Raw genomic sequence first — 6,823 nt, forward strand, 5'->3', positions numbered from 1 at the left:
TTAGCCTCAAACTCATCCAGATGCCACATCTGAACATCTCGCTTGGACTCATATTCTTCTGAAATGTTGCTGCTCTGTTGTTTCTCATGCTGCTCTTTGGCTTGTTGCTGCGATTCTTGTAGTCTTTGATCCAGTTTTTGTCTCTCCTCTTCTCTTCTCCTCTCCTCCTCTCTCTGTCTCTCCTCTTCTCTTCTCCTCTCTTCCTCTCTCTTCCGTCTCTCCTCTTCTCTTCTCCTCTCCTCCTCTCTCTTCTGTCTCTCCTCTTCTCTTCTCCTCTCCTCCTCTCTCTTCTGTCTCTCCTCTTCTCTTCTCCTCTCCTCCTCTCTCTTCTTTCTCTCCTCTTCTCTTCTCCTCTCCTCCTCTCTCTTCTTTCTCTCCTCTTCTCTTCTCCTCTCCTCCTCTCTCTTCTTTCTCTCCTCTTCTCTTCTCCTCTCCTCCTCTCTTCTTCTTTCCTCCTCTCTCCTCATTTGCTCTTGATCCCTGATTGGTTTATTAAAGCAGTATTCACACTCGTACATATTATCGGAGCCAACTGGTCTGTAGTATTCACCTCCATTGAACACATGCACGTACCGCCCATGAACAGTACTTTGGTATAAATTACTGAAGGATTTGCATGGAGGCAGGACTTTATCACACTTGCAGCATCTCAGGCGATCGCCCATGTTACTTTCTGATGGTACTTTGTTTCCCATTTTTGTTGATTTACAGTTAAATGGCGATTTTCATGTGAAACCTGTGTTTTCCTAAAAGATAAAGACACATTTTAATGCTTTGATTATTGGTAAAATGGGAAAGTAAGGTGACAATTATGTACAATTTCAAAATTTCATATTTACTGTATATGTACTGGGTCAGCCCAGCCCTGACCAGAGAGCAAGATTTTTATGATTTCAGATTTTAGTTTAGACATTCTTTTTACATCAGACAACAACACACAGTAACAACATTCAATGACAAACAGTACATAATCAGTCCAGTTCAGCGAGGCCTATTATTTAAGTCTAGGTCTGTGGGGATAAGGGTTTTCCCAAAGTGACCTCTAAGTGAGCTGTGCCCGCACCCCAAAGGCAAGTAAGATGGTGATTTAGTAGTAAAATAAACTAATGTTTCTTTGAGTCATTTTGTTAATTTCGAACTAGGGTGGTTATTGAGGCGCTGTAGCCGTCTTGTCGACGATGTAAAAAGGAATGCGGTTTCTACATGGTTTGCATCAGTTGATGAAATATAATACACATATTTACTATCATCTTTTTATAAAGCCCCGGTGACACAACCAATTCAACATTTACATTACATTTACTCATTTGGCAGATGCTTTTATCCAAAGCGACTTACATTTGAGGAACAGCATACAAGCATTAATACAACACGAGATCTACAACTGACAATACATACTAGTAAGGGGAGCAATAAATACTAGTAAGAGCTAATAGTGCGTATGGGATCAATGGGGTGAATACCTATGGAAGGAAGTAAGAGTTAACCAAAAAATGCAATCAATACAAGATAATTGAAGGGGGATAGAAGTAGAAGAGCTCAAGAAGTGCATGTTAGATGTTAGAGGTGTTATAAGAGAAAGTGTTTTCGGAAAGAGCTTCTTGATGTGAGAGAGTGACGCCCCTGCTCTGATGGCATGTAGTAGCTCATTCCACCATCTAGGTGTCACAGATCAGAACAGCCGGGACTGAGAATGCTTTGTATGTAGGAGTGGCAGAGCCAGGCGGCATTTGTTGGAGAAGCGCAGAGGCCCAGAAGGAACGTAAGCTTCTATTATGGAGTTTAGGTAGATGGGTGTAGACCCAGTAGTCACTTTGTATGCAAGTATTAGTGCCTTGGATTTGATTCGGGAGGCCACGGGGAGCCAGCGGAGGTCACACAGTCATGGAGTGACATGAGTACTTTTGGGCTGATCAAAACAAGAAGCACTGCTGCGTTCTGAACCATTTGTAGGGGTTTCACTGCACAAGCTGGGAGACCTACTAGGAGGGCAATGCAATAGTGGAGGCGAGAGGGAACAATGGCCTGTAGCTGAAGCTAGGTGGCATACTGAGTGAGGTAGGGCCTGATTTTCCTTATGTTGTATAGAGCAAAGTGGCACGACCGAGAGACAGCAGCAACATGGTTAGAAAAGGACAGCTGGTCTTCAATCATGACACCCAAGTTTCTCACCAAGTTGGTTGGAGTGAAGGTTGAGGAACCAATTTGTAGTTTGAAGTTATGGTGTATAGATTCAAGAGTTCAACAAGAGTTTAGTCTTAAAGAGGTTTAGTCGAAGGTGAGAAGCCTTCATCCAATATGTCTGAGACACAGTCCGTGATCCGAGCTGAGATGGTGGGCGAGAGTGGTGGGAAGGATAGGTAGAGTTGCGTGTCGTCTGCGTAGCAGTGGTAAGAGAAGCCATGCAAGCGAATATCGCCCCCAGTGAGGTGATGTAAATTGAGAAGGGCCCTAGCACCGAGCCTTGGGGCACCCCTGTGGAGAGGCAGTGGGAGAAAGATAATAGACCTTGTCACAAAACAATAAAAGGAACACCCCAAGAGGTAGGATTCGAAAAACAGGAGTGCTTTGCCCGAGATGCCCAATGCTGAGAGTGCAGATAGCAGGATCATGTGATTGACTATGTCATAGGCAGCTGATAGGTCAAGCAGGATAAGAACCGAGGACTGGGCTGCAGCTTTGTACTGGCTGACATAGATTTCTGTTCTTACTGTACATCCATCCATCCACTCTCCATTCTCTAACTCTGTCCACTCCTCTTCTATACACTTTTAATATATTCAAATATTCTGTATAATATCTGTGGAACATCACGGTACATCTTGTAAGATATAGCATAATAGCACTCTTCTATTCAATTCAATTCAATTTTATTTATAAAGCGCCAAATCACAACAACAGTTATCTCACAGCGCTTTTCATAAAAGAGAATGTTGTAGTGGCACCCCGGCTGACGGTGAGTGTCCTGGTTTTTTCTCCTTTTTTTCTGTTTTTTCCTTGGTTTTCTGTTCCCTGCCTGCCTCCCTGTGTTTTCTCCCCTGTGTGCTCTCTCTCCCTCTGCTCCTGAGCCCAGCCAACTACCTGCACCTGCATCTCATCGGCCACCTCGTCAGCCTGCCACACCTGCCAGTAATCACCTCATGACTGCCTGTATTTCAACCCCGGTTCTCCACACCATCCTCGCTTGATCGTCGTTGCTCCATACCCGGTGCCATCCTCACGTTCAGGCTTTCATGTTTCTTGTTTTTTCACGTTTACCCTGTACCTTGTTGCTGTCTTCCCTAACCTTGTCTCTCTGTCTGTTTCCCTCCCAGGTACACTCACCCTCGTCCTCCGTTCAGCTGGGCTCATCCACTGGCCCACTCCTCTTTGGACTTCCCTCACGGCGTCCTCCCTGTTCCCCCGCCTCTCCTCGCTTCCTCGGCCCCTGTGTTCCCCGGCTCTCTGGCCCCCTGTCTCCTTGGTTCCCCGTGCCTGTACTTCCCCGACGTCCTCCTCTCCCTCCAGTCCCTCTCACCCTTTTTCCTCCAATAAACCTCCTTCCCTCTGACTCCTGCATTTGGGTCCTCTCTGTCCACACACCACACCCCGTAACAGAGCAGGTCTAGACCGTACTCTATGATGCTATTTACAGAAGCCCAACAGTTCCCACCAAGAGCAGCACTAGGAGACAGAGGCAAGGAAAAACTTCCTTTTAAGAGGCAGAAACCTCAGGGTGGGTGGCCATCTGCCTCGACCGGTTGGGGTGAAGGGGAGAGAGAGAGAGAGAGAGGGCAGGAGAGGAACAGAGAGAAAAAGAGAGGGATGGAAGAGAGAGAGGGGGAGGCAGCCTACACAATATACACACAAAGAGGTACAGACAATAAAGGTGATGTTGCTATAGACTAAATGAAAAAATGGTACAGATATAGTAGTGTTAATGGTAACAGTCGTAGTGTTAATTATTATAATAACAATAATAATAATAGGACTAGTAACAATAGTTGTTGTAGCAGAGGGTGTCGAGCAGGAACACGGGGGCAGCAGGTGACCCGCAACCACAGATCCAGACTCCACAGCTCCAGAGCCAGAAAACCTGCAGGAAGTGATAGGAGGAAGAGGAGAGGGACGAGAAAGCACAAGACTACCAGAAAGGGGAGAAGTTGTGTTAGTAACATGCAATAATGGGATGAGGATGCATACAGAGGGAGAGAAAGTAGAGGAGAGAGGAGCTCAGTGCATCATGGGAAATCCCCTGGCAGTCTAGGCCTATAGCAGCATAACTAATGGGATGGTTCAGGACTCACCTGAGCCAGCCCTAACTATAAGCTTTATCAAAGAGGAAAGTCTTAAGCCTACTCTTAAATGTGGAGATGGTGTCTGCCTCCTGAACCCAAACTGGAACCTGGTTCCACAGGAGAGAAGCTTGATAGCTGAACACTCTGGCTCCTAGTCTACTTTTGGAGACTCTAGGAACCACAAGTAACCCTGCATTCTGTGAACGCAGTGCTCTGGTGGGGTAGTAAGGTACTATGAGTTCTTTAAGATAAGATGGTGCCTGACCATTAAGCGCTTTGTAGGTAAGAAGAATGATTTTAAATTCTATTCTGGATTTTACTGAAAGCCAATGCAAAGAAGCTAAGACAGGAGAAATGTGATCTCTTTTCCTGGTTCCTGTCAGAACACGTGCTGCAGCATTCTGGATCAGCTGAAGAGTCTTAATGGACTTTTTCGAGCAGCCTGATAATAAAGAATTGCAGTAATCCAGCCTAGAAGTAACAAATGCATGGACTAGTTTTTCTGCATCATTTTTAGACAGGATGTTCCTGATTTTCGCAATATTACGTAGGTGAAAAAAGGCGGTCCTTGAAATTTGCTTAATGTGAGACTTAAACGACATGTCCTGATCAAAGATAACTCCAAGATTCCTCATAGTGGTGCTGGAGGCCAGGACGATGCCATCCAGGGAAACTATATCTTTAGATAATGCGTGACGGAGGTGCTTAGGCCCCAGAACAATAACTTCAGTTTTATCTGAGTTTAACATTAGAAAATTACAGGTCATCCAGGTTTTAACATCCTGAAGGCACATTTGAAGTTCAGCTAACTGATGAGTTTCATCTGGTTTGATCGATAGATATAACTGAGTATCATCTGCATAACAATGAAAGCTTATGGAATATTTCCTGATAATATTGCCTAAAGGAAGCATATAAAGTGAAGAGGATTGGTCCGAGGACAGATCCTGTGGAACTCCATGACTAACTTTGGCGTGCATGGAGGACTCATCGTTAACATGTACAAACTGAAATCGATCTGATAAATAAGACTTAAACCAGCTTAGAGCGGTTCCTTTAATGCCAATGAAATGTTCCAGTCTCTGCAATAGGATCTGATGGTCAATGGTATCAAATGCAGCACTAAGATCTAATAAACCAGTACAGAGACAAGTCCTTTGTCTGATGCAATAAGGAGGTCACCAGTGCTGTATCTGTGCTATGATGAGCTCTAAATCCTGACTGAAAATCCTCAAATAAACTATTGCTCTGTAGAAGTCACCAGCTGTTTAGCAACTGCTTTCTCCAGAACCTTAGAGAGAAATGGAAGGTTAGATATAGGTCTATAGTTGGCTAAAACATCCGGATCAAGTTTGGGCTTTTTCAGAAGAGGTTTAATTACAGCTACTTTAAAGTACTGTGGTACATAGCCTGTTGATTGAGATAGATTGATCATATCTAGTATAGAAGTGCTGACTAAGGGTAAAACATCTTTAAGCAGCCTAGTCGGGATGGGGTCTAAGAGGCAGGTTGATGGTTTAGATGAAGAAATTATTGAAGTTAGTAGAAGATTGAGGGAAGCAAAACAGTCAAACATATATCTGGTGCCAGTTGAGGGCAGGTCTTTCTGTAAAAACACTATATTTTTGCACTTCCGGTTACATGCTAACTACTAACTCTCATTAGCTCAGTAACCTTTCTCTGCATAATGACAATAAAGTTGATTCAAATCCAAGCAGAAGTGGTCCTAAATGAACAACCACTTGGGAGCCGAAAGAGCTGGCTCTCGTAATGAACCAAGTTATGAGATCCAGCTCCCTTCAAAGAGCCGTAATTCCCATCATTAGAGCTCATGAACACCACCAGATATATTTTCCACTTTTCTTGCATCATCAGTGGAATTATTGGACATTTTGGTTAAGGGCACACTGTTCAGGCTGTTGAGGTAAACAAGTCTGGTCAATCGAGCGCTCACTGTGCAACATACTGCACAAACTTCAGGTAGGGAAATTCAGAGACTAATTTTCTGTTCTATGCTTCACTGAGACAGGGCTGTGTGGATTGATACCGGACTCCAAGGAGCCAAGAACTCCCCAACAACAGACAGTTCATAAATGTCTGACCAGAGAGGAGAACATTCTGGATCAGTTTTTCATCTGTTTTTTGGCTTTATTGCTAAGGGAGGTAACGTGGTTACCTTCTTGGGAAGACGGTGTGCGGTGATTGCTCAGGGCAGAGGAAAGAGCTGGGATTGGAGCCATGTTGGCACAGCATTGACTAAGGCTGCTCCTAAAGGTCTGGACAAAATGGGACTCATGCTGGCCAAGCAACGGAATTCATAGACTGTTATGCCCACATCTTTACAGCAACCTGCCCCATCAACATCCCGGATCAAGCATTTGCCGGTTGGTCGGCAGCTGTCAGGGCAAGACTCTAAAAACTAAACTATTAGGTATAAACTATTAGGTATTACAATAGATAAATTAAAAAATACATTATCATGGACAACGCATATTGATGAATTGGTGAGTAAGATGGGACAGATTATTAACACATTATTCTATCTC

Source organism: Micropterus salmoides, unplaced genomic scaffold, assembly GCF_014851395.1.
Source record: "Micropterus salmoides isolate LMB-PRFRI ecotype aquatic unplaced genomic scaffold, ASM1485139v1 Ms_hic_scaffold_19, whole genome shotgun sequence".
Taxonomy (NCBI): Eukaryota; Metazoa; Chordata; class Actinopteri; order Centrarchiformes; family Centrarchidae; genus Micropterus; species Micropterus salmoides.